We start from the raw sequence: 26,811 nt of genomic DNA on the forward strand, positions 1-26,811 counted from the left end.
TTAAGTTCTCTTGGGTCAGATCATTCATTATCTGTTATGTTTAATGTTTATTATCTTTACATTTTCTTTTAATGCAAGTTAAATGAAAAGTAAATATACGGGATGGTAATCTTTTGCCAGGTACAAAGACCGAGAACATACTCCTAGTGTTTTTCACAATATTTCAAATTTCTAATCTGCAAAGAAGGAAAGTGTGTTCCTTTTTGAATTCGGCATTTGAAACTCAACTACATCAGTGAACATTCTTTAGCACATGGACTTTATTTAGATCCTGGACTTATTAAATATAGGAGCGTTAATGAGAACAATGGTGTACATTAGTGTTTTTTCCCATTTATCATTAAGTTATAACATATACAAGAAAACATAATTTCCAGTTTCTTATCTAAGTGCAGTGGCCCCAACCCATTCCTGAAATTCAGTTCGGAGCAATTAAAGAATGGCCTGACTTGGCATTTTTTTGGATTTCCAGTGTTTCAGCGTATCACGTTTGTGCGCACTGGAAACATTTTAGCTTCTGGAGTTTTATGTCCTACAAGATTTCGCTCTTCTGAAAGTCGTAACAAACAATTCTGGTCACCTCATCTATGCATTTATTGAATACAATGCCTATGGGGGCTTAGAGAAAATCCAAACAACACTATTAGGTTTTCCTGGTTCCCAGGAAGCTCACAATCTACCCTCAGACTCTTAAAGGCGCTTGGCCTCTCAGGTCGGAGGCGCCACAAGAAGGCTGCTCCAGCAGGCCTGGGTAGGCAAAGTTGCTTCCTGGCCGGAACGCCAACTTGGCAAGGATCTGCTGCTGGCAGACACAGATTAGTAAGGATAAAGTCGCCACAGACTCAACCAGGCAAAGCATAAATGGCCCTTTCAGCATGAGCCCGCCGAGAAGGGATGTTACGGAGCCCAGCAACCCAAATTATTTTTTCTGGGATCACCAAACTCGAGTTTTTGTGGTTGGTTGTTTTGTTTTAACGCTTTCGGATTCCTGAGGCAGGTGCCTCACCACCTAACCCTCCCACCTCGCTTTTTTTTCGCGTAACTCCTCTACCTCCTTGCCCAAGTTCAACTTTTTAATCGGCTTTAGAGGAGCGCAGTAGGCGCTGAGGCTGGGAAGGTGCGAGAAAGCGCGCTACCACCACATCGACTTCCACTGCAATAGCGTGACGGCGGGGGAAAAAAAAAACAAAAAAAGGCGGGCACGGGGACCAAAGGGGTGGTGGCAGAAAGGGCACAGGGCACGCCTCGCAGGGGGAGCAGGGGGCGGGGCCACGTGCCAGTCCCAGGGTTCCCAGCTCGGGTGCGACCGGCGGGCTCCTGAGCGTCCCAGCCTGCCCGCCGACCGCCGCTCCCCGGGCGAGCATCCTTGTCCCAGGACCTGCCCCTCGACCAGCCCGCGAGCGCGTCGCACGAAGGCGCGTCCGCATCCATGCCCCAGACTGGGGAGCAGAAGGCGTTCACAGACCCGGACGTGTGATGTGAGGCAGAGCGCGTGGCATCCGCGTCTTGCCCGGCTGAGCCGGACGCGGGAGGAGAGGGGCGCGCTCCAGCTCTTCTAGCGGTGCGCTGGGCGGGGCGCGGCTTGGGGGGGCCCGGCCACCCGCGGGAAGCAGCGGACGAGCAGGCGCGCTGCGGACCCGAGGGAGGGCACGGTTAAAGCTTTGCCATCAATTGCGAGCCCAGTGAGGCCGTCCTAAGCTAACACACTAACTCTACAGCTTCCCTCACGCCCCCAAACCACCGAAGGCGGCGACACCTGATCCAGCGCACAAGCACGGGTCCCTTCTGTCCCCGGATACAATTACGCGGCAGAGACACATTCAAACTCACGCGCAGCAGCCCAGAGCCGAGGTAAGTGGAGGGACCGCGCCGTTCCAGTGGGCGGAAGGGGGGCGGGCTGGGAGGAGGAGATGGGCGTTGTTTGCTCCCGAAGGTGAGCGCTGGGCGAATGGCTGCGATCCAGGGGCGGGGGGCTGGGATCGGAAAGGACCGATGGGGTTGGGCTGAGAGCGACCGAGGGAGTGGGGGTGGGGGTTAAGGAGAAAGGTTAATAAGGTTGAGGGGCCGTGAAAGAGGTCTTTCCTAGCTGCCCCCGGTAGCTCCCGTACTTTCTTCTCCCATATGGCACCCTTTTGAGGGTCTGCTTGAGTTCAAGCGGGTTGAACTCGAGAGGGGAGGGGATAACCTGACGCGGATCTGGCGGAGGACCTTGCACTTGACCCTGGAGGGATGGGCATCAGGGAGCTCCAAGGCCCGTGCCCGCTGCCTGCAGGGATGGGGGACCAGGAAGTTTCGGACCTCTCTTAACAGTCTTCTACTTCGTCCTCTCTAAAGGGGAACTGGGTGTGTTGGGGGTGGGGAATGTCTCGGGGCTGCGCGCGCGCGCGTGCACACACACACACTCTCTTGGGACCCTTGAGCATCTCCCGGAGCCCATATGCCCGCGTGACACCGCCTCCCCCCAGGAATGTATAGTGGTGGCGGGGTCGCTCGCGGGTTCACATGCGGTTGAGAGAATCATGCGGCGTGCCCTTGCCTTAGAGAAGCTCCTACGGGCTGCCGAGGTTAGAGGGGAGTTGCGAGAAGGACGTGCTGCAGGAAGTAGGGCGCCTTCCACGGGTTGGAGGAGCGGCGAGGGAGCCTGGGATGCGTGATTCGGGGTTGTAGGAGGCGAACCGCATCGGAAGGCGCAAGTATGTGCAGTGCGTGGGGGCAAAAGAACAGGCAGAGGTGGGGAGGGGTGTACCCAAACGTACGCGGAAGCTCGCTGGTTCAATTTTGCGTTGATAAAGTTGAGTGCGGTGAATGTACTAGTCTGCAGCACTTCCTTAGGGAAGGAACCGCTTCTGTACCTGTACTGCTGGTTGCCGTCACCTTAAAGCATCACGGGGCGCTGGGGTGGGAAGAAGGTGGGCCAACTTCTGAGAGTCCCGCAGACTAACTCACTTGAACGCTAGATCGTGTTAAGTAGCGATTCTTAAGGAGAGGGCGTATCACTAGAGGACGGGTGGTGGGCGGTGTTCTCAAGCGGGAGTGACCCGGAGTCACTTCTATTATGAGTCAGTATCAGTACCAGTGCCAGGTGGGTTCCACGCAGGAACAAACAAAGGAACACACACACACACACACACACACACACACACACACTACTCTAGAAACAATCCCCTCAGGCTGTCACCTTGGATATTGAGTTTTTCAAGATTAATATCCTAAAGGTGTGGTTCTTTGGCTATATATGCCAGGTGTGCTGCGGGTTCTTCTGATAATTTCATGTTTCAAAAAAGTTCTCCACTCAGAATTTCTGTGCTTTTATATCTCTGGGGGGAAGAAATGACAGTCATTTGAAAGAAGGATAGAAAGTCCTTTTTAATTGGTATTCTGCTCATACTAGGATTAATCACACTTTATTCTCTGGAGATTCTTAAATTAATTGAAGAGTTATGCACTTCAGTGTTATATGATAAGGGATTCCAGAATTTGTTAACTAAGCTAAATCATAAATCACTATTTTTTTTTTTTTAGTGCCAGAGGGGGAAACTGTGGATTTAGTTTTCTTCTGTAAAAACTATCTCTTGATGGTTAGTTTGAGGTTTTGCTTTAAGAATGTAACTCGGTTCATCAAATATTCTAGATAATTCCAAAGGGAAATAACTCTAGTATTATTTGATTTGCCTGCCACCCAGAAGATGAAGGTGACATCTAGTGTGTGATTTAGTGCGGTAGGACTGTTCTAAAACTACAGTGAAGCGTGATGCCTTGACATTTGGTAAAAGCTTAATAGCGTTTTAGTAGCTGGGCATAACTTAGGAGAAACAATACTTCTGTTTTTTTCTGGGTAATACTACTATAGAGATTCAAACTCTTTAAATTTCCAGAACTTTGTGCATGTTGTATTAATACTTGGTGCACTTATTAGGATAAATAAACCAGTAAAATAGATAAAGATATTTATAACAAAATCTATTTCTTGTAAAATCTTTTTGTGGAAAGAGTTTGACAGTTAACATTGAATTTAAATTACTTAAAACATTCATGATACCTTATCAGCTTAATTACCACTTCAATATGGATGACAAAGGAAGAAAATAACCGCATTCCAGATTTGCAGACTCCTTTTCAAAGTTATTTATATATTTATTTATCAAATAATACTGAGTTGGTGCTGTTTATTTCAACTAGATTTTCAGAATATACCCGGAGAATAAGAACTCTTGATTGTTTTTGTAATATATATTAATACTACAGCTACTGATACTGATACTCTCTGGGTTGTTGCTTATATACATAAGTGCATTTTCTCCTTAGCTGACCCCTCCCATGATCAACTAATTATTGAAACTTAGAAATTCAGCTATTAAATAATTTCTAAATCTTACACTCTTACTTGCTACCCTGGATTTAAATTAAATTTTTTTATTGGCTTGTCTTTATGAGCATGAATTCATAAAGAATTGAATAGTGCTATTTGTTGAGGTGTATAGAGCTGTTTTTGTTTATAGTAAATGGTCTCAGTCTGCCCTGTTGAAATACTAGATTGAAGACAGAGTACTATTCTTTTTATGGTTTTTCTGGGTCCTCTTTCTGTTATTAGCTATCTCTGCTGCTGTCAGGCTGTGAGCGAGTCCTGCTGCTATGTTGCTGCTATGTTATCTGTTGAAATGATGTGGGCAATTGCTTGAGTTTAAAGCCTGTGGGCTTTGTGTCAGGTACTTGGTGTTCTCATGCTTTATTTCTGGGCTGGATTGTAAGCTGTATGGCTGAGGTTCCCAATGGGACTAGTAGGATGGCCTCTGTATGTATGGTTTTAATGTCATTGTTTTACAGAATATTTTACAGAATATGAGATTATTACAGAATAATAATTACAGAAAAATATTAACATTACAGAATATGAGATCTTTAGAAGGGTGTCTTAATTTCAGACAGTTCAGTCTTATGAAAAATCTTTGCTTTTCTGAGAAATTGCAGTAGCCCTTTAAAAAAAGTTTACTTTTCTTAGAGTAGGCCCAGATTGTCTTTGTTTAGGAATATGTGTCCAGTGATGTTTTCTGTACCACTTTCTGCCTTTGAAACTAGCTAGCTAGATGGAATGTTGGTAATATTTTCCTACTCTGGTGTAAAAGGTGTGATTTGATAATCTCGATCACCTATTGAAGTGAGGTTAATCATTTCAATACTATTTTGCAAACTCCCTGTGGAGGAGTTACATAATCAAATTAGTTTGAATAAATTAGTTTAATTTAGTTTTGGAGGACAGTAGTAGTAATCAACATCTTCCTAAACTAAAACATTTCATAAGCATTCCTTCTTTTATTCAGCAAATATTTATTAAAAGCATACTATGTTCTTGTGCTTTGGGGATGTACAGACACAGAAGACCATGGAAGGGCTCTGGGTTTAAGAGGTTAGATAGATTGAAAACACACTAGTTTCAATAAGTGCACTCACAGAACCTACAACATTATATTGCAGTTACTGAAACTAGTGTATTTTCAATCTATCTAACCTCTTAAACCCGGAGCCTCATAGTGCATATAGGCACGGGCAGTGTCATGTGGGGCTGTTTGCCATCATAAGGAATATGGACCATTTTCTGTTCAGGTTTGTCTCTAAAAAGGAATGATAGGATGCAAAGATAGCTCTTAAAGCCATCTAGAAGGATGGATCTGAGGAATGTGAGACAGGAACGGCAGTTTAGAAGGTACCAGAGTGATCTCAGTTAGAAGGTAGCAGAGTGAGATCCAGTGATCTCAGGACCTTGTACCGTAGTGGTACAAAGTGAGAAGAAAAGGTTTTGGTCACAGATGTTAAGGTAGGGGAATCTCTAGGATCAGCGGTGTGACTTACGAGGAGAGGGAAGTCAGAGGAGCAAGGGTGTTTCAGTTCAGTTTTGAAAGAGTATGGAGTACCTACAGAATGTCCCAACTGGAGAGGAGTGTCCAATGGATCATTGCACAGAAGTTCTGAGTAGAGGAGTCTTGGCTGGATAAATAAGGTAGATAAATGGACAGATGGATAGGTAGGTATGGAAGTGGATGGATGGAGGGATGGATGGATGGATGGATGGATGATTGGATGGATTGACAGCAGTTTTGAGTACATGGGTGGTTGGGGGTGGGGAAAAGAAGTTGATATGCCTTCCAGGGCAAGTACAACGAGTAAGAGAGAAATAGAAGCCTAGGGAAATCCTAAAATCCTAACAATCCTAAAATCCTAAAAATCCTAACAGTTTGGTGAGAAATAGGGAACAGTAAAGCATGGGAAGTACAGAATGAAAGGTGGGAGGAGAATGAGGATAGAACAGCTTTTGAGTAGCTGAAGAAGGAAAGAGGTTCAAGAAGTGAGATCAAGTACTAAACTGAGGGGTATCAGACAGTCCTGATTCTGCTCCTGCATAAACTCTGTGACCTTGAACTTAGGGTACTGTTGTCATCTACAAAGAGGATCAAAGTTCCTACACCAAGTGGCTACTTTGAGGATCAAGTGAGATAAAGTCTGGCATGCTCTGTGCCTGGAAGGTCATTGGTTTGTGCTCCCTAAACGCTAGCTGTCTTTTGTGAAAAGCAGAACTTCGATTTGGTGATTAGTTGGTCTGTGGAGACTATTGCTTTTGGCAGTACTTGCTGTCAGGATTCAAGGAGGGTGATTAAAGTTATATTTAAGATGAAAACTTGATCAGATTTATAGCGTTTGGGGAGGAAGCCAGTAGAAGAGAGGCAATTGGAAAATTTGAAGGGAGCAGAGAGAGCTAAATCCTAATGCCATCCATTGGAAGGCATTCCTTGAGGAGAGGGTGGAAATTGCAAGAGCTCTGGGGCTTTGTTGGGATCCTCAGGACAAGCCTCACTTTTCTACCAGCCTGGAGGGTTCTTATTCTTACCCCTTATTCTAAAGCAGGCAGGTTGCTTTTTAAAAGCATCTGGTAATCAAATCAAATCATAGACGTTTTAAATGTTAAATTGTTTCTGGTATTAAAAGCGAATTCTAGTTTCTTAGATAATCTAATAAGGGCATAGGTTAATCATTTTAAGAGTTGGAACACAAACAGCAAAAAACAAGACAAACGATATTAAAGCTGAACAAAATATTTAATAATTGATGATTCAGAAGGCACCTCCATATCATATGGGGTCTTAAAAGACAACACTGTGGGAAGCAATTATTAACTTGTGTAATAAAAGAAGGACTGATTCATTAAGTGTTTTTAAAAAATTAAGTGTACCGTGGCACAATTTAAAAATACCTACCTTTTTTTCCTTAGGATTTTCTCTATTTGGAGGAGGTAATGCTTTATATTAGAGATAAACATCTAAAATTAGATTTCTATTTTAATACATGTCTACATTTCTCACCCTGTAATACATGAGCATTTTGAAAAAAATGTTTGCATGTAGGAACTGGTTTGGGAACCAATCAATAGCTGAACATAATGTGTATTATTTACTAATTGGTTACAAGCCATATTAATGATTAATTGGTTATAAATGATACTGATTTTTCTTTTTTAGTGCAAATTAATATGGATCTTTCAATACATACCTTTATTCGCCACATGTCATTTGTTTATATAGCACTTAGAGTATATGTAGTTTTTAGAATTTCTAATATAGTTTTTTTGAAATAAAATGAAATTAAATGTTCATATTTTTAAGGTGAATCGTTATATCTGTAGTTTTTACGTGTTCAGTGTGTGTGGATTTTCATCTCCGTTATGATGTTCTTTACTTGAACTTCTCTAGACACACTTTTTGTTACTAGGACCTCTCTATTTTGAGGTTGAATTTTGGTACTTTTTGTCCACTTGGCGCTAATTCCCTCCCAGTGTCTCATCTCATTCTTGCAAAGCGGGGTGGTCTGTGCATTTCCATATTGTATATTCACCAACTCGGTTTTAGACTAGATACTGTCCTTCTCAGCACTGCCTGTGGAGATGACAAATGCCAAGTTGAAATTGACTTGGATGTGTGTGCCATCCTCAGGTCAGCATTTGGGGGTGTGGAGCCAAACAAAAACAGAACATTTGGATTTATGAATGGTGGGGCATCTAGGACAGCATAGGTCAGTTCCTACTTCTTGGCTGGAAATTTACATAAGTATTAAAGCATTTGGAAAGAACGTGTGATTAGGAACATTTCGGAGAGACTGTGTATTTTGCTCTTAGTTTTGTGTTGTTTATCTGTATTGTTAATAATCAAAACAATCACTGTATTGATTATATTTGCCCTGGCTTGGTTGAGATAACAGAAACACATCTGTAGGTATTCCAGTTCATTAAAAAAATTTACATTATAACCGATTTGGTAAATATTTGCTTGATTTTGGAATATTATTAATACAAACTTTGTGTAAAATTACTTTGAACTTTCCAATTCTGTTTTTTTAATTAATCCTCGAAATATTTTCAAGACAATGAGTCATGTTTTTTTAGCTATAACATTGGCTATAACTAGATTTATTAAATAATAACTGTGGTGCTGATTTTCTTTCAAGTGAGACGTTTCAGTTTAATACTGTGTCTCTGTGAATTAAAAAAAAAATTAAAAGGAAGTAGGATCAAGTGTTACAAATATGCTCTATTTTTTGTATGTTCCTGAAAAGTTGTATAAAAAATCAGGTTTATAAATCAGATAATATTTATAGAATGTAAATAGAGGTGATGGGTATACAGATGTTTGTTAATCTTTATAATACTTTTTCTGTATGTTTGAAATATTTTACAGTAAAAAAAATATGGACAACTGTACACACTACACCTATCAGTGTACCCAGAGACTTTGCTATTTAAAGCAATATGAAAGTAAATCTTTCCATAAAAAGAATCCCCTTTCGATTAATCTGTTTGACAAATTCAAATTTTCCTAATCTACTTAAGCAAATACATGCCACCCCCACACCAGCCGCAAACTTTGGCACACCTCTGTACCATATTTTGAACGTAGTTGCAGCCACCAGAATTTCCTAAACTTCTGAATTGAAGATAAAGGTTTAATGTGAGCCTCATCATAATATTCCTTACTCTAAAGAGGAGGCATCCAAAGAAGGATTTGTGTTTCTGTTTTCTGGTTTTGAACCAGGAGTGGAGTGAATGGTTCGAGAGCGTTGCCTTTCAGCTTTGAGAGTGTTGCTCTAAGACTGAAGGGTCAGGGCGCAACCTGCAGGCCCTTCCCCGTGGGCTCTTGGGAAGAAAGGCCATTGTGCTTTACATAGCTTTTGCATTTGTGCTTCTGTACCTGGTGTTCATTTGTACTCACCAGCCAATCAGGGAGAGCGGGGCTTAGAGGAAAACTAGTCAGACAGGTTTGCCCGTCTATTTTAATGGAGGGGGGGAGCACAGTGAAATTTGTGGATAAGGTCAAGGGTGAAACTATTTTAAGGAATATTAATGCTGATCACTAACTCTTATTTTCTCCAGGGTTTTGAAAATACTCTGGGGGCATTTGTGAGAACATATCTTCATGGAGCTTAGAGTGAGAGTAAAAGGAACTGAAAGAAGTGAATAAAACATAGGGAATTAGAACAACATGAACAGAGGGTAAGGAAAAACAATAGCGGAGGGGGAGTAAAAATAAGAACAACAACAACAAAAACGATGGGAAGAGGACCAGTGTTTCAGTGCCCCTTCTAGGCTTTGTGTGAGCTTTGATCTGAGAATGAGTTTAATTAAAACAAGTGAATACCTGTGGTCTTCAGTATCCAATATCGAGAACGCTCTACTGGGCCAGGGCTGAGGCTTCCGAGGAATATTCCTGGGAAAATGTTGCAGATAACCATCTCTTAACACTGACTTTATCTTGGAAGTACATCGTTCCCTTGAACAACAGTAAAATGTTATATTCGTGCAGCCTTTTTGTGGCTTGTAAATCTCTTACTCATGCACTCTTACCGTGTGATTCTCATCCCACCCCTGCGCGCTGTCCAGTAGGGACTTCAGTAACTTCTGGAGGTCGCTAGCACGGTCTGTGAGGATTTGGTGTTGGAACACAGCCTTCTTTCCTAGATGGGGCCCTGGCGCTACAGCTCACCACCTGCTGAGACCTGGGCCTCCTTGAAATGACCATTGTTGAGTAAGTCTTTCTTCAGTTCTCACCAGAGACGCTTTACCCACTCATTGAAGATTTTTTTTTCCCCTTGACCCTCTGGGCTGGTTAGCTATTTGTGCGCAGGCATTGAGGTTTTATTTATAAAGAGATGATGCAGATTTGCAAGGCTAACTCTGGTCTTTCTCTCTTTGTAGAGTCTTCACAGATAATTACGTGTATTTAGTTTTTTATTTTGTATTTTATCACCTCATGTCATAAAACAGCAGTTGGAGAAACAAACGATGACACACTTTATTTAGGAAGATCTGACTTAGGAGGCATTTGAATTGCTCCCTTCCTCCTCACCCCCAGATAAGACATTTTATACCAGTTAATTCAAAGCACCCGTCCAGGCAGAGCCCTTTTCTCCCTCCTCTGTGCTTATCTCCTCCTTTGGTAGTTGGCAAAATTCTCTGGTTGCAAATGTCTCCTCTTCTGTCTCCTTCTGGGTAGGGCAGTAGGAGTGGGCATAGGAAGAAGAGCACATTTTGAGGAATCTCTTCAGCCAGACTGAAAAGAAAATAAGCAGTTTGGTAAGGCTATTTATAAGAAATGATGCCTGACTCTTCCCACTTGCCTGTTTAAATTTTTTAAAAAATATTTTATTTATGTATTTGACGCAGAGAGAGAGAGGTCACTGCTTGTGATTGGCAGAGAAGCAGGCAGAGGGTGAGGAGGGAGAAGACTTCCTGCTGAGCAGAGAACCCCATGTGGGGCTTGATCCCAGGACCCCGGGATCATGACCCAAGCCGAAGGCAGAGGCTCAACCCACTGAGCCACCCAGGCGCCCTTAAATTTTTTTTTTTAATTCTTGAGAGCACTGGGAGGTAACTATGTTATTTTGATCCGTTAAACTTTAGCATATGCTTAGGAATATCATTTTGTTAAAATTTCATAACTATGCAAAATACACAAACACGTTCCTCTGGCTGTCCTGCTCCTTCCTTTTGCTGGTCCACTCTCTTTCCTTCTACATCTGGTGGCCTTTCTGAAGATCAAGTCCCTGCCTTTTGTGGGGAATTTAGGAGAGGGATCCTAGTGATTGGGTTAAAATTGGTGGGAGGGATGCAGGGGAATGTGTAAGGGGGTGGTCCAGCAGGTGTCACCAACAAACGAGCTGGTCATTTTATCCAAATACCCTGCATAGTACTTGTTCAGCCTGTATAAAGACCTTAATTGCTTTATGCTTTCTCATCATTATTTTTACTAGTAAAAATACTTCAGCTTACAGTTTTGATACTCCTTAAATGCATTCCTCTTCCTACTTACACTTCTCTGCCCTAAAGTTCATGTCAGGGGAGACATTTTGAACCAGACATGTTGATTCCTGGAGTTCTGTATAGTGAGCGTCTGTAACGTTACACGAATTAATTCAGCCATTCATTGAACAAGCAGCCTATTAAATGACAGAACTCTTCTGCCTTAGAGCCACAAATACATGGCGATTCTTAAAAATCTAATAAAAAACGTACACGTTGCATGTATAAAGGTTTAAGAAGGTCATTTTTAAGGCTTTTCAGAAACTGCTTTTGATTTGCATATCTCAGAATTTAAGAAGAAGTTGATCTGTTATCTGACACAGGGCAGTGGCCACTTTGGAGAGTCTATATGGTAGAGGTACGAGAGAGAGTGGATTGGGACCCCGGAAACCCAAGTGCTGTGTCCCACTCTGCCAGCAAGTACTATAGACTTAGCCAGGTGATGCCAGGCAACAGCCCCCCTGGGGAGCTTGTACCTTTCTTTACAAATGAGAGGATTTGGACTCTGTCAGCTCTAGTCTTGAAATTGGGCCTTTGACATTTTTTAAATGAAAAACATATTTTAACAATATTTGGTATCGTTTCATAATAAATGTATTAAGTACCAGTATCAAGTATATTTATGTTTCCAAGACTAATAGCAATGGCAGTGCTATACAAAAGACTTCTCTGACTTGCTTCATTATGCTGAATACCATTTGTAATTCCAGATAAATTATATTTTCAGGTAAAATTATATTTTCACCTTTAGTAGGGAAACATCAGAGCAATGCATTCAGTCTTTCTACGGGACCTACCAAAATCTTCCTTTTCTGGGGAAAATACAACTTTGCTCCTTCATCTAATACCCCGTAATAACCTTCTCTTAGTGGTTATTCATGTATTTTAGAAGACAGCATTGGGAAAGTTTGTGGTTTGTTCATGTGAATAGGGAAACGTCCAGAAGTTTGTTTTTTGTTTTGCTTTGTTTTTGGTTATGTTTACGCAGATGTCTTCTGTTCTAAAACGTGTTTAAGACCTCACTTGGCAATTTTTTTTTTTTTGCGACTCTTAATAATGTTAATGTAGATTAATTGTTAAAAATCCATTTAAACTAAGGATAGTAGCGAAAGGATTGTTTTATTAATATAAGAGAAACAATCCTGTGATATTTTGGGGTCCTTGTACATTTCTGCAACCTTAAAAATGTCATGTAATGATATTTTGAAAAGCTGTTTCCTGGGGCATCCGTTTGGCTCCGTCTGTAGAACATGTGACTCTTGATCTCAGGGTTGTGAGTTTGAGCCCCACTTTGTGGATGTAGAGATTACTTCAAAAAATTATAATGAAACCTTAAAAAGAAAGCTGTTTCCCCACATGTGAATTTGTCTTGTTTTGGGAGAAGGTGAAAATTTGATCTGGATCTCCTCCACATTCACTGTGGTATTCCATGATTTAGAATCCTAATAAAAGAGAACTATAAAAAGTCCTCATGAAACATTTTAAAACATTAACTGAACATCAGTTTTCTTTTAAGAAAGCATATACCTATAAGACCTTAAAGTCTCAAGCAGTCTCATTTATGAAACTTTTTTCATTTGCTTAAAGATGAGATCAGAATAAAAACAAAGAATTTCCTTATTGTTTGTTGAATGTGATCACATGATACAGTTGCATGGAGATAACTGTACCAGGCTGGTCTTGAGATGAAAAGAAACCCACACTTATTCTTGTGTGATGTGATGATATATATATATATATATATATATATATATAATCAATCTCATATGTATTTTAAAACTGGGTATGTGATAGGGGTGACTGGGTGGCTCAGTCAGTTAAGCATCTGCCTTGGACTCAGGGCCTGATCCCAGGGTCCTGGGATTGAGCCCCATATCCAGCTCAGTGGGGAGCCTGCTTCACCCTCTCCTCCCCTCCCCACTTATACTTTCAAATAAATAAACAAGTAAATAAAATCTTTTTAAAAAAACCCTGGGTATGTGATAAAGATAATGCCACTGTTTTCTTTATTAAAAAAAGACAATTGCATTTTTTAAAATTGCAAGCTTTTATCTCTATGTGTGATTCTGGAAATGGGGCCTGAATCAGCAGCATCAGCATCACCTGGAAGTTTGTTAAAAATGAAGATTTTGGGGCCCAGCCAGATCTCTAGAATTTGAAATTGGGAGGACACCGCCGAAAGTCTTTGTTTTAACTAGCTCTCCGGATGGTTTTGATGCAAGCTGAAGTTGTAAAACCTCTGATCTCTGATACTAAATGAAATCAGTTCAGTTTTTCCATGTGATGAAAACATTTCTGATCATTTTAGGGACAAAGAAATATTGGGTTTCGATTTCAAAATGCTCTCCTGTTAATACTTTCCTACATACACACTCTGCTCCTTCCTTTATTAAATGAAGCATTTTGTTTAAATAATGGGTTGGATTAGTCGTTTACTTTTGTGTGCTTTGCTATGATTTTGTGTAAATGCAGCCCAGTGGTTCTCAGTACTGTAATTACTTGGAGGGCATTATAAAAAAGCAAAAGAAAAAAAGTGCTAAGACCAAAGTCTTATCCCCAGAAATTCTGATATAATTGATAAGCTAGGGGCTGGTAGGTTTCTCAGGCATCTCTGGTTCTTAGAAGCATCCAGGTGATTGATTATAAGGTATCATCAGAGTTGAGAGCCACTGGAATGTAGCCATATGTTCAAAGATTGGCTCACCTACCATGTAACAGTCCCTTAAAAAATGATATAAGTAAATTAGGTCCTTCCATTATTTTAAGCAAATTATCTTTTGTGTATGTGCAATTAGAAAATAATTTATTTTCCAGTAGGTTATGGTATTGTTGACTGGGTGACCATGTTATTAAGTAGGTTTTAATTGTTCTTCATTCTATTTCTTGGCTTTACTCTGGATCCTCACTTACCAAAGGGCAGTCCGTGTCTCTGCACCCTCCCATTTCACCAGAGAGCTTAGAAGGAAATGATCCCGGGCCACACACTAGCTGTACTGAGTTAGAATTCGCATTTTAATAGTATCCCTATGAAATTTGCCTTAACATTAAAAATTCTTGATAACATAAAAATTGGTGAGTTTCCTTTTTCTCCATTTTTTTTTCCTTAGTGTCTATTTATCTGGTCTTGACTACTTTTATGAACCAAATCATATCAGTCTCATTAAACCCATTTTTAAATCCATTTTTTTCAGTAAGTTTTTTAATTGTAAGGGATCTCTAAGACCATCTAATGTCATAGCTTACCTGGCAGGAGAAGGAAATGAGGCACGGAAAAATTAAACGACTTGGCCCAAATTACAAAAGCTGTTGATAGGGGAATCCATAGATGCATGCCATATATATTTTTATTTTTTCTTGCATTATGGAGACTTCATTATAGGGTCACTTAAAATGATACTATTTTCATAATGTAAACAACTTGAAATGTGAGCTGCCTGAAATGACAGTCTTAGGTTAACCAAGTATGACATATACCCCCCAAAAACAAAACTTTAAATACACAATGACATTTATTTAGATTACCTGTCTTAATGTGACACTGGTTAATACCTACTAATACACTGATATTTCAAATTACATTATAATTTGTGGGGTTAAGTAGTAATGAGAAAGTTGGATGTGTAATATACTGAAAATTGAAAGGTACCATCATGTCCTTATAAATCACTCAGACTGTACTCATGTGTTCCCGAGATGGTATAGGTACTTCATAACAGAATATTAAAAACATATACTTTGGGATTGCTTGCTTGTTTATTCTGAGTTGCTCTGGATCTTGAGTGGGTCTTATGCTTTCTGAGTACCCAGCACAAATGAGCTTTAATTCTGGTCTTTCTATTTCAGATGCACATGCCCTTTGAATCACTTGTGTTTCTCTTGATGCACATAGAATTGAATATTAGATCCTTGTCTTTCTGTCTGGTGGTTGAATTGCATCAATATCTCCAGATGCTTATTAGAAATGCAGATTTTGGGGTTCCCCCCCAGACTTCCTAATAGCTTGTGTGATGAAGAAACCCCAGAATCCACATTTTTTGGTAAGCACCACAGGTGATTTTTCTGGACACGAATATTTGAGGACTATTTCATTAGATAATTAAATTTGTGTGTTTAATATAGCCATGTTTAATCACTAGTATTGAGTAGTAATTTGATACCTATTCACTGCAAGGTACTGAGTGGCATTGTCTGTTGGTGTCCATATCATCTGTTGTTCCTTCCTCTCTTTTGCTAGTTTGTATCTTCCCTTCCCACCTGATGATGCCGGAGAAGTGCCCAGGAGGGCCTGGGCCAGCTTCCACTGATAAGGGAATAGCATTGGGTTTCTCACGACAGCTTTACCATCTGTACTAGATGCCCGACAAGATACTGGCCGTGTAGAAAAGTGGTTGAGTGCAGCTAACTTGGAATGCTGTAAGAACAACAAAGGACAGCAGAAGCATTCTTTATAATCTCTCCTTCACAAGGAGGTTTCTCGTGTGCCCCTTGGCACACGTATAAGTCCCAAGTGCAGAATTAACATTTTTGAATGGTATTGCTACTGGTTTATTCCTTTCAGTGTTTCGTGTGTATAAAGAAAAATCTGCCTGTGTGGTACCTTTAGAAATTTCTGTTGGTCTCATTTTTTCTTTAAGGTGACATGGCAGTGTCGGGAATGTGGTATTAATAGTAGAATATTTTCTGTTGTGCCTTTTGATTTTGTTATTAGACACAAAAGCAATATTAAAAAAAAAGCAAAAATGACTGTGCTAGAAATTTTGACTGAAAGCTTTTGACAAGTAGCTTTGGATGAATTTATTGACTAATTTTTTAAGTCTGTGAAATGGAACCCAGGTTTCTCCTTTGCATTTAGCATATAGTGGTTGTACTTCTGTAGTTACATCGTACACTTCCATACAAATAGGTAGTTAACTGTGAGTTCCCGTGAGTGACCCGAAACCATGACTGTGGGGAAGTGGTTGACCTTGCCAGCCTCCCATCTCCAGTCAGGGTGTTCCCATTTCACAGCGTGATTTTAGGGTACTCCTTCCTCTCTATAGTTTAGTTGCAAGAAGACAGCCGTGGTTAAATTCAGAGCACGAGCTATTATTGCCTGCCTATGAAACTATTGACCCATTCTCTAGCAATAAAGCAGAGTTTCCTCCCAGTTTATCCATAGTTACAACTTTTTTTTTCAGCTTGGTTTTCTTCTTCGCGTTGTGGGATAAAAGTGGGTTATGTGGTTGAGGATGTGAACCTCTGCAGTATACAAATGCTGGATCTCGCTCAGGTTCTCAGTCTTCCTGTCTGTGAAATGGGAACAACTCTTTTTCTTTGGTGTAGGGTCTTTATAACATGAGGTCATGCTCATTAAGCCTGTAGGGCAGGGAAGGCACACAGTGCATAGTACAGCTCTTTTTAAGATCTGCTGTTTATTGATAGTTTTATGTGAAGATGCAAGGCCCCAGCTCGAGGGTGACCACCTTGTTCCGGTTTGCCCAGATAAGAACCCTGGAAGGTCCACATCCTGGAAATCCCCTCGGGTCTGGGCAAGGCAGCATGGTGACTCACCCCATCGCTGGACACAGAGACTCAAGATAGCAGTGGCTTTGAAAAAAAGTAGTAGAGTTGCTTCACGGAGAAGGGTCCTCATGGGTCTGAGCAAGGCAGGGCTCATACCGGCTTCTCTCTTGTCACGCCAGTATCTTTGTTGTTCCAACTTTATACTTCTGCCTGTGTGGTCCAGGATGTTAATCATTACCATGTTCTTCTTCCAGCCGCCAGAAAGGTGGAAGGTAAAAAGTGAAACCTCTGAAGGCATAAATTAGAGATGGCCGGTATCACTTCTGCTTCTGTTCCATGTCCATTCACTAGAACTTACTTAGAGGGCTCAAACTAGCTCTTAGCAAGGCAGGGAAGTGGCTTTGGTCTTCTGGTGGTGAGTCAAGGGAAAGCAGAGGATTCCCTTACTAGAAAAGAGGAGAAAAATATATGCTGCTGCTGTCTCTCCTGGGCCTATAATGGCATCCAACAAACTCCAGCTGCTTCTCCCATTCTTTTGTTACTTAATGTAACGGTCATTTATACAGCGAATGTGTAAGAAGTTAAAAATAAGATGCAGAAAGATCCCTAAATTTAGGAAGGGCTGAAATGCAGTCTATACTCTGCTACTTTCTTCCTCCAACTGCAATACCCATTACCTTAGAAATTTTTTCTGTAACTGAGATGTGTAACTGACTTTAGTGCCTCAGGCAAAAGCTTTTGATTTAGAATTTTGTTGAGAAGTAAGGCAGTTGATAAAATTGCATTTCATTCATTGAAGATTAAAGAAAACAATGGGTCTGTGGTAATGCCTGTGGTCCAGCTACATATCCTGGTTCAAAATCACAATTATAGTTAATTCATTCAGTAAATATTTATTGAGCACTTACTACAAGGTTAGCAAAGGGAATGAAATAGTTACCTACTTTGGCTAAAATCTCCAACCTTTTGGAGCTTAAATTGTGCTAGAGGATACAGAAATCGGATTTGTTTTGTTTTGTGTTTGCAAATGAAGTAAAATTAACATTCAGTGTGGTATTAGTTTTAGGTATATAATAGTGATTGGATAATTCTACACATTCCTCAGTGTGCGCAATGTTATTACGGTATTATTGACTGTACTCCCTGTGTCCTACATTTCAGCTCCGTGACTTAATTATTTATACCTAGAAGTTTGTCCCTCTTAAACCCTTTTATCTATTTCATCCCTCGCTTTGACCACCACCAGTTCTATTTAAAGTCTGTTTTTTGTTTGTTCATTTGTTTTGTTTTTTAAATTCCTTAAATAAGTGAAATTCCATGGTGTATGTCTTTCTCTGACTTGTTTCACTTAAGCATAATACCTCTAGGTCCATCCACGTTGTTGCAGATGGCAAGATCTCATTCCTTTCTATGGCTGAGTAGGACCTCATGCATATACAACATTTCTTCATCTGGTTGTCTATCAAAGGACACTTTGGTGGCTTCCATAACTTGGCTTTTGTAGATAATGCTGGCAGTAAACATAGGGGTGCATATGTCTTTTCAAATTTGTGTTTTCATTTTCTCTGGATAAATACCCAGTCATGAAATAATTGGATCCTATAATATTTCTATTTTTAATTTTTTGAGGAATCTGTACTGTTTCCCACTGATTTACATTTCCATCAACAGGGCATAAAGTTCCCTTTTTCTCCAGATCCTCACCAACACTTCTTATCTTTTTGTCTTTTTGCTACTACATTCTTACTGGTGTGAGGGAATATCCTGCTGTGATTTTAATTTGCATTTCCTTGATGAGTCCTGATGTGGAGCATCTTTTTGTGGGTCTGTTGGTCATTTTTGTATCTTTTTTTTTTTAAATTTGACAGAGAGAGATGACAAGCAGGCAGGGAGGCAGGCAGAGAGAGGGGAGGAAGCAGGCTCCCTGCTGAGCAGAGAGCCCGACGCGGGGCTCCATCCCAGGACCCTGGGATCATGACCTGAGCCGAAGGCAGCGGCTTAACCCACTGAGCCACCAAGGCGCCCGTCATCTTTGTATCTTTATGTCTTCTTTGGAAAAATGTCTATTCAGGTCCTTTGCCTATTTTTTAATCAGATTTTTTTTTTTTTTTTTTTTTTTTTTTTGGTGTTGAGTTGTAGAAATTCTTTGGATATTTTGGATACTAACCCCTTATTGGACATATCATTTGCAAATATTTTCTCAGATTCCCTGGGTTGCCTTCTCATTTTGTTGATGGTTTTCTTTGCTGTGCAAAAGCTTTTCACTTTCGTGTAGTTCTGGTAGTTCATTTTTTGCTTTTGTTTCCCTTGCCTGAGGAGACGTAGCTAGAAAAATGTTGCTAAGGCTGATTTCCAAGGGATTACTGTCCATATCTTCTTTTAGGAGTTTTATGGTTTCAGGTCTCACATTTGGGTCTTCAGTTCATTTTGAGTTTATTTTTGTGGTTGGTGTAAGAAAGTGTTACGGAACCTGGACTGGATCCTGATGGAAGAACCAAGTGGCACTGGGAGACTTTGGAGGATGGAAGGTTTATTTAACATGGGTGGGCTCAGAGGAGGTTGTTCTGCAAAGGTCTGAGCCCCGAGCACAAGCAGGGAGGGGGATTTATACCCTTCTTCTTCTGCATACTTGGTACTTCTGCCACGTACGGAAAACAGGGTAGGAAAGGAGAACCCGGGAAGGCTTCAAGACAGGGACTGGAATTCCCTTGCTGGTTTGGTCAGCCATCTTTGAGTACAGTTTTTCCCTATCATTCCCCTCTTTGATGCCCCTTTAAATACCTAGTTTAGAGGGCATCATTATCATCTATTATGATGGCCCTGAAAGGCTAGTATCTGGGGCGCAGCTCACGTGGTAACAGTGTTTTCTATGAACTTAGCAATCCATCTTAATGTTCCTAAGGCTGTCCAACAAGCAGTAACAATAACAAGTTTCTGGGAGAAAGTCCAGTCAGAAGGGGCAGTATGTTAAGTCCAACAACTGAGGTGAGGGATATTGTGCCGACAATAGTCTGGGACCATGGTGAACAGATGTCCATGAGTCGGTGGGGTCTCATTGAAGGTGGAGCTGGAACTGGTCCATAGGATCTGGTTGGGCTTTCCACTGGTGTGATTCATCCAACTGGTGACAGCTGCCTTTACTTTAAAGCAGTGAATCCATTGGGTGACACCCAAACCTTGAGAGCGGTAGGGGTGGTTAGAACAGCAGGGTCGGGGGGCCCTGTCCACCATGGTTTGAGGGGGTCCTTTCTAATGCTTTTCAGGAGATGTGCCTTAGAGTTTTTCCCAGGGCTTGGAGATTTTGGAACACTTCTAAGTTTCCAATCTGTTCGAGGTCTCCTCTAAGCCTACTTACTACGGGGGGTGGCCTGCCATAGAGCTTTTGAGGTGAATTATATCTGTGGCAATCCTTTAAAACCAGTTGACTAGAATAAACAGGATCAATGACATCCAACAGTTATGTTCTACAAAAGTATGACATTCAGGCATAAGGATAGTTGGATTTAAAGTTTGACAGGTTTTAGGTATTATTTCAGGCATATCTACCAGTGTACCTGGTATTATATAAGTTGGCCTCAATCAACCATTGGTGGCATTTGGTTTCTAAGACACTCTGGACCTGATGTGAAGTCATTATAGTCAGGGACTGTCCCCTAGGGAGCTTTGAGGCTCCTTTTACCAAGAACATTATTGTATGCTTAGCTAAAGCCTTTATTTGCAATTGCACCTCAGTAGAGGTGACTTCTAGGATAAATATAACTGAAAAATACCACTAAGAAGACCTCTTTGTTTGAGGTAAAGAGTTAACATACTAATTACAAAGGATCACTGGCAAGTGGGAGAAAACATTTCTCAGGAGATGCCAAGTGCATAACCCAATCCAGTCATAAAGAAAGTGGCGTCATTCATTATCTCCACAAGTCCATAGTCACTCCACACAGTCTGCCGTCTGGAGTGGGGTATGCTTTGGCTTTTAGGGAATGATTTCGTTATCCTAGCCACATAGGACTGGTCAAAGTGATAAGTTATACAGTTGTTGGAGAATCAGTCCCATTTTCCAGTTGTTTAATCGTGTGCCATGGGGTCCTGTTGTTATTAGCCCCACAGAATAAAAACAAGAAGATTGTCTAAACAAGCTATTGCACAGCATCTCTGAAGTTTAAGTTGTCTAGCTTAGGTAAACAAAAAACACTTAAAGACAATCAAATCTAGAATTTACATCCACAAAGGTGGATTATTTAAACGTATTTTTTCTCTCTAAAATAACCCTCATTTCCAGAGATAGCCAAATCAGGACTAACTTACTTGAGAAACAAGTCCAGTTCGAACAAACCTGGCCTAATTATTTACATAAACTTAGGAAGAACAGTGAGTGATCATATAGATCTTTTAGAATCTGCTTTGCTGGAGCTTAATAAGGAATCTCTGGTTTGAACTTCTGGTAGCCTCTCCAGGCCAGAAGCCAGGCCATGCACTTGCCATCAGACATACTGCAAAACCCCTAAGATTTGGGCAGATTCCTCTTCATGAGGTGCCCAGAGTATCCTGAGGTTCCTGCCCTTGCCGAGAAGTGACATTCTTTTCTCACCTGGTGAGGTTCCTGGGACCTCTGTAAGCAAGGTATCAGGCCAACAGTTTCAAGGATCTTTATGGCTCTAAGTTTCATAAAGTCAACCTTAGCTCCTTAAAGCTGTCTGGTCATATCTGAGTCTATGCATGTCTTCCTCAAATAATGATATCCCAGTCAAACAAAGCCTTGGTAAAATAACCAATGTTTCCCATGGTGTTCTGTTACAAGGAGAGCCGATTCTTACTGAACTTATACAAATGACTAGGATTGCCATAGAAGAAGGTATACTTAATGAGGCCTTTTGGGTTTCAGAGGGTTCAGATAGAGAGAAAAGTTGAGTGCTTTAATTTGCTTACAAATGATTTTTTTTTTTAAAGATTTTATTTATTTATTTGACAGACAGAGATCACAAATAGGCAGAGAGGCGGGCAGAGAGAGAGAGAGGGAAGGAGGCTCCCTGCTGAGCAGAGAGCCTGATGCGGGGCTCAATCCCAGGACCCTGGGATCATGACCTGAGTCGAAGGCAGAGGCTTTAACCTACTGAGCCACCCAGGAGTACCACAAATGATTATTTTATCATGTTTCTGTATGTCATAGAAATCTTAGTTTCCTTAATTAGGAAGAGTGAACATTAAGGGACCAACAATGTTTTTCAAACAAGGATCACAAAACTATAATCATGTTTTTAGTTCATTTAGTCCCATGTTACTGATTCTTGTTCAGTCTGAATGCAGCTTCTTACTTCTGGAAGTTCTTACTCATTTCAGTTTTAGGCTTTTTAACATACTGAATATCTGTATCTGTCCTTTATATGAATCTCTTTGAAGAACTAAGTCACTTTACAAGAGAATTAGGACACTTATAAATGACAAAAACTCAGGATAGACATGGTTAATGATCTGATAGGAGAGTTCACTATGATACGATTGACGAGGAAACTCAGTTATTCTGTGATACATAACACATCAATAGCCAGAACCAGATTGTTACATACCAAACAAGCAAGCCTAATTAGTCAGCAAGAGTTTGTTCCTGATTTAAATCTTGGGGATGTTTGTTAAAACCTTAAAAAGTTTTAAAACACATGCCTACATAGGATTGGGGATGTTGAAGACCTGATAAAGGCAAGACATAGAAACTGGTTTTTTTAAGCAGGCAGAGAGAAAACAACTATTTGCATTTTCTTATTAAGAGGAGACCAACAATTGAGAATACTGTCTTTTTGAACAGAGAGAAAACCAACTTTCTATACCAGTGTCTTTTAAAAATTCATTTCAATCTTAGTCCATCCTGACCACACCTAAAATTTATTTCCAAAGATTTCCCATCAGAAACCTTCTACAACTTCCCTTTGCATTTAAGTTTTGTCCCAAGCCATTTCTTTCCAAACAACTGTCTCATTTAAGACAAAATTACCTTCTTTTACCTTCAGCAAAATGCGTTGCCATTCTTTATCTTTCTACATATCTCCTACTTTTCCACATACAGAGTTGATTCCCTTATTTCCATCAGTCTTATAGTTAGCAGAATTTTGCACTCTTTAGAAGCCTTAATCTCCAGTGACGACTAAGGAGTAGCCAATTGTGAACTGTTACAGCAGAATTCTTAAATGGCAAATTTGTGAAATCAGTTAAGCACAAAAACATGTTTACCAACAGATTTAAATATTCTTAGTTCTTTGCGGTAAGTCAAAAGCACAGACCTGTGTCCTGTAATCAGTGCTTTAGCACTTGATCCCATTTGGAAAGGACCTAGATGTCCAACAAATTTAATTCCATCTGTCATCCAACCAAAACTTGATAAAGTTTCAGGTTACCAAAGACTTTGAAAGCTACTTTAACAATTACCCATGAAAACTTTGATGAGATAATTAACCATTTTAGTCATCTTTTTACAAACAACTCAACAGAGATAACATGAGGTTATTTGACCTTTGGTAAACCTTGATAGAATAAAAGTTTCCTGTTTACCACCGATAACTTAAAAGACACATCTTTCTTAACTAAACAACAAACTTAGTTTAAATGCTGAATTATGATCCACTTGGATCTTCCCCATGGTCAATTTTTACCTGAGACACATGGAGAAATCTGGAGTGGATGGTGGTTAGGCCTTGGGGGTGCTTTTCTTGCTCCTTGACAGTGAAGAGAGGGACCATGGTGCCTGAGGCACTGAGGATGGTCCAGAAACCAGTAATGCAGGCCACACCCCAAATGCTGCAGAAACAGGAATAGGGGGATGGGGAGACAGAAGAGAGAGTGCTTCCAGAAGGCAGAGAAAAGGTTCCAGTTTAGGAGATCATCATCAGCTCCAGACAAGCAGATGCCATGTTTTCCAGCCGACAAGCAGGGATAGGTAGTCCATGTCAGGCCAGATAAGACAGGGAATTTCCCGGAAACAAAGGGAGTTTCAGTAGCTGCTTGGGAATATTCCTTAAAGTCCTTGCCCTGAAGGACACCAGGGATCGTGACCTGAGCGGAAGGCAGATGCTTAACCGACTGAGCCACCCAGGCACCTCCCCCACTTTCTCTTAAAGGTAGATATGAGAGCTCTTGTTATTTTCCATCCTGTTTCTGTCTGGATCAAGTTTCCTATGGGCTGTCAGAGCTGCTAAATCGAGTATCTCCCCACACATGCCACTTAAAAGAAGCAGGAGCACTGTCTCCTGCAGCTCAGCTTTAGGCCCTGGGTCAGAGGACTGTGGTCCCCACACTTTCTGATAGGTTCATCCTTGTCTAGAGCTCATCTGCGTTGCTGCCCCTGATGCTCCCCAGGCAAGGCCTCCCTGATAGGCTTTGCTTCCTTAGCCTTTGGGCTCTTTTACTTCGGTTACGAATGTCCTACTTTGGTCCTTCCTATTAGCACAGAATCAGACCCATGGGGGCAGAGTTTGGGCTACCTGAAGGGAGGAATCAATATATGGGAATTGAATCAGGGTGTCTGGGAGTCCCAACTATAATTTTGTAAGTGACCTGGACAGTGGGTAGGTCTTAGGGCCAGTCGACCCCGAAGGTGGCCCATTCCATTTCACATAATGTGCCTAATTTTCCAGATGTTTTGATCCCATAGTCTCCCGAGAATCCCTTCTTAAAATTTTGAGCATACAATCTAAAGACTGTAGGTTTCTTAAAATTTTGAGCATACAGTCTAAGGACTGTAGGGAGCTAAAGAGCTTCCTCCTATGAGGAGCAGGGGGGCTCTCTCGGCCACCCTATGTGTTCCCTCCCTGTGCCGTTGGTGTGCTGTTGGTGTAAAGACAAAGGTGGTTGTCCCTCCAAAGGAGAGCCCAGTCAGATGCCCACCTATCCGCCCTCTGGAGGAGAACTGAGTGCCTCTTAGCCTTAGTGAATTTGTATAAATCCCAGACTGGCACCCCAAAGACCCTATGAGGTCACCATGGAAGCAGTTAGGGCCTGCTCGGACTCTGCAGGCTTCTGGGACCCTAAGGGTGTTCACCCATGGAGAACAGAATCAGTCCGCCTGACAAGCCAGGTCAAACAGCACATTCCCTCACGCATTCACACTGAAGTTATTATAGTCCCCCCCCCCCAACTCCAGGAGGCCCTGACCTGTAGAATTCCTTTAGGAAATTCCTTCCTGTCCCCTCTTCTGGGGGTTCCTGACCTGAGTGACCTCCTCCTCTCCCCTGGGGGCCCTCTCCCCGTTTGAGACCTCTAAGAGGTCTCTGGGAAGTGATCAATTTCCCCTTCCACCCTCATGGGTGGACCTGACTGGGTCCTGGGGCCCCAGGCCTTACCGGAATCTGACATTGGGACCACGTTCTCCTTTGAGTCTGGGACAGCAGGGTGGGCTGGCCTGAGGCGACCAGGTGGGAGACTGCCTAAAATTAGGCAGGGCGCGCCTTCTCCCTTAGGATCCCTCATTCCGTCACTGCCCCACCATTGCCCCAAATCAGTGGCAACAGTGGGTCAGCACGGTTGGGTTTCCCTGTCAGGGAACCAAATGTTACAGAACCTGGACTGGATCCTGACGGAAGAACCAAGTGGCACTGGGAGATTTTCCAGGATCGGAGGTTTATATAACACTGGTGGGCTCAGAGGAGGTTGTTCTCTAAAGGTCTGAGCACCATCACCACCCCCCAACCCCGAGCACAATCAGGGAGGGTAATTTATACCCTTCTACTTCCGCATACTTGGTACAGTTGGCACGCGTGGGAAATGAGGTAGGAAAGAAGAACCCGGGAGGGCTTTGAGACAGCGACTGGAATCCCTTGCTGGTTTGGCTGGCCAGCTTAGAGTACAGTTTCTCCCTGTCAAAAGGTCTAGTTTTTCCCTGTCAAAAGGTCCAGTTTCATTCTTTTGCATGTGTCTGTTAAGTTTTCCCAGTACCACTTATTTAAAGACTGTCTTTTTCCCATTGTGTGTTCTTGCCTCCTTTGTCGTAGGTTAATGGACCATGTAGGTGTAGCTAGCTTTATTTCCGGACTCTCTGTCCTGTTCTGTTGATTTATGTGTCTGTTTTTGTGCCGGTATCATAGTGTTTTGATTACTATGGCTTTGTAGTATATCTTGAAATCTGGATTGTGATACCTTCAGCTCTGTTCTTCTTTCTCAAGATTGCTTTGACTCTTTGGGTCTTTTGTGGTTCCATACAAATTTTGGGATTATTTGTTCTAGTTCTGTGAAAAATGCTGTTGGCACTTATTTAAAAGCACTAGTAATGAAAACTAATTAGTCTTTACTTTGATTAATTTGATTTTTTGTTTATTTTTTATTTTACTGGATGGTATTTTCTTAGGCTTACTTATAAAAGGTGCTTTGAAGAGAGATGAAATTATAATAAACAGTATTTCATGTAGTACCAAGGCTGACCTCTGGTTGTCGTTATGATTGATATATTTTTTCATGTTGATAGTCAATGCCAGGGAAACTTAAAAGTACTGAGCATTCTAGCTGTTCAGTTTACCAGACTACATAATCTGCTTTGAGAACTAAATTATTCACTTCATTTTTCTAAATAGCTCAATTCACCACGTACAGACATGATTTTAAATTTCCCATTAGCCTTTATTTTATTTTTCCTTTAACACAAAAACACTTTGATCAATTATTGTTTAAAATGATAGCCTTTTTTTTTTTTTTTAAGTTTTTACTCAATACCAGTTAGTTAACATACAGTGTAAGACTAGTTTCAGGTACACAATACAGTGATTCAGCACTTCCATACATCACCCTGTGCTCATTGACAAATGCCCTCCTTAATCCCCATCCCCTAGGTCACCTCTCCTCACTCACCCACCTCCCCTTAGGTAGCCATCAGTTAGCTCTATAGAGAACAGCTGAGTCTGTTTCTTGGTTGGTCTCCCTCCGCACCCCTGCCCCCACTTTGCTCCGGAATTGTTCAGCTGCTGGGCTGGTAGACTGTCAAAACTTACATTGTT

The 26,811-nt window shown here is 41.3% G+C and overlaps 1 protein-coding gene across 2 annotated transcripts in view; it reads left to right on the forward strand.

Moving 5' to 3' along the window:
• Positions 1 to 1,765: 1,765 nt before the first annotated feature.
• Positions 1,766 to 26,811, forward strand: part of UGT8 (UDP glycosyltransferase 8) — a 90,113-nt gene continuing 65,067 nt past the window's right edge. Inside the window, exon 1 of one of the 2 annotated variants that reach the window (XM_059377755.1) lies at positions 1,766 to 1,851. The gene's annotated coding sequence lies outside the window, so the exon portion shown is untranslated. Of the gene's footprint in view, positions 1,852 to 2,404; positions 2,694 to 26,811 lie in introns of those variants that run through there. The other variant, XM_059377764.1, reaches the window with a different exon arrangement.

This window comes from Mustela nigripes, chromosome 1 (genome assembly GCF_022355385.1).
Source record: "Mustela nigripes isolate SB6536 chromosome 1, MUSNIG.SB6536, whole genome shotgun sequence".
In the NCBI taxonomy this organism is placed as follows: Eukaryota; Metazoa; Chordata; class Mammalia; order Carnivora; family Mustelidae; genus Mustela; species Mustela nigripes.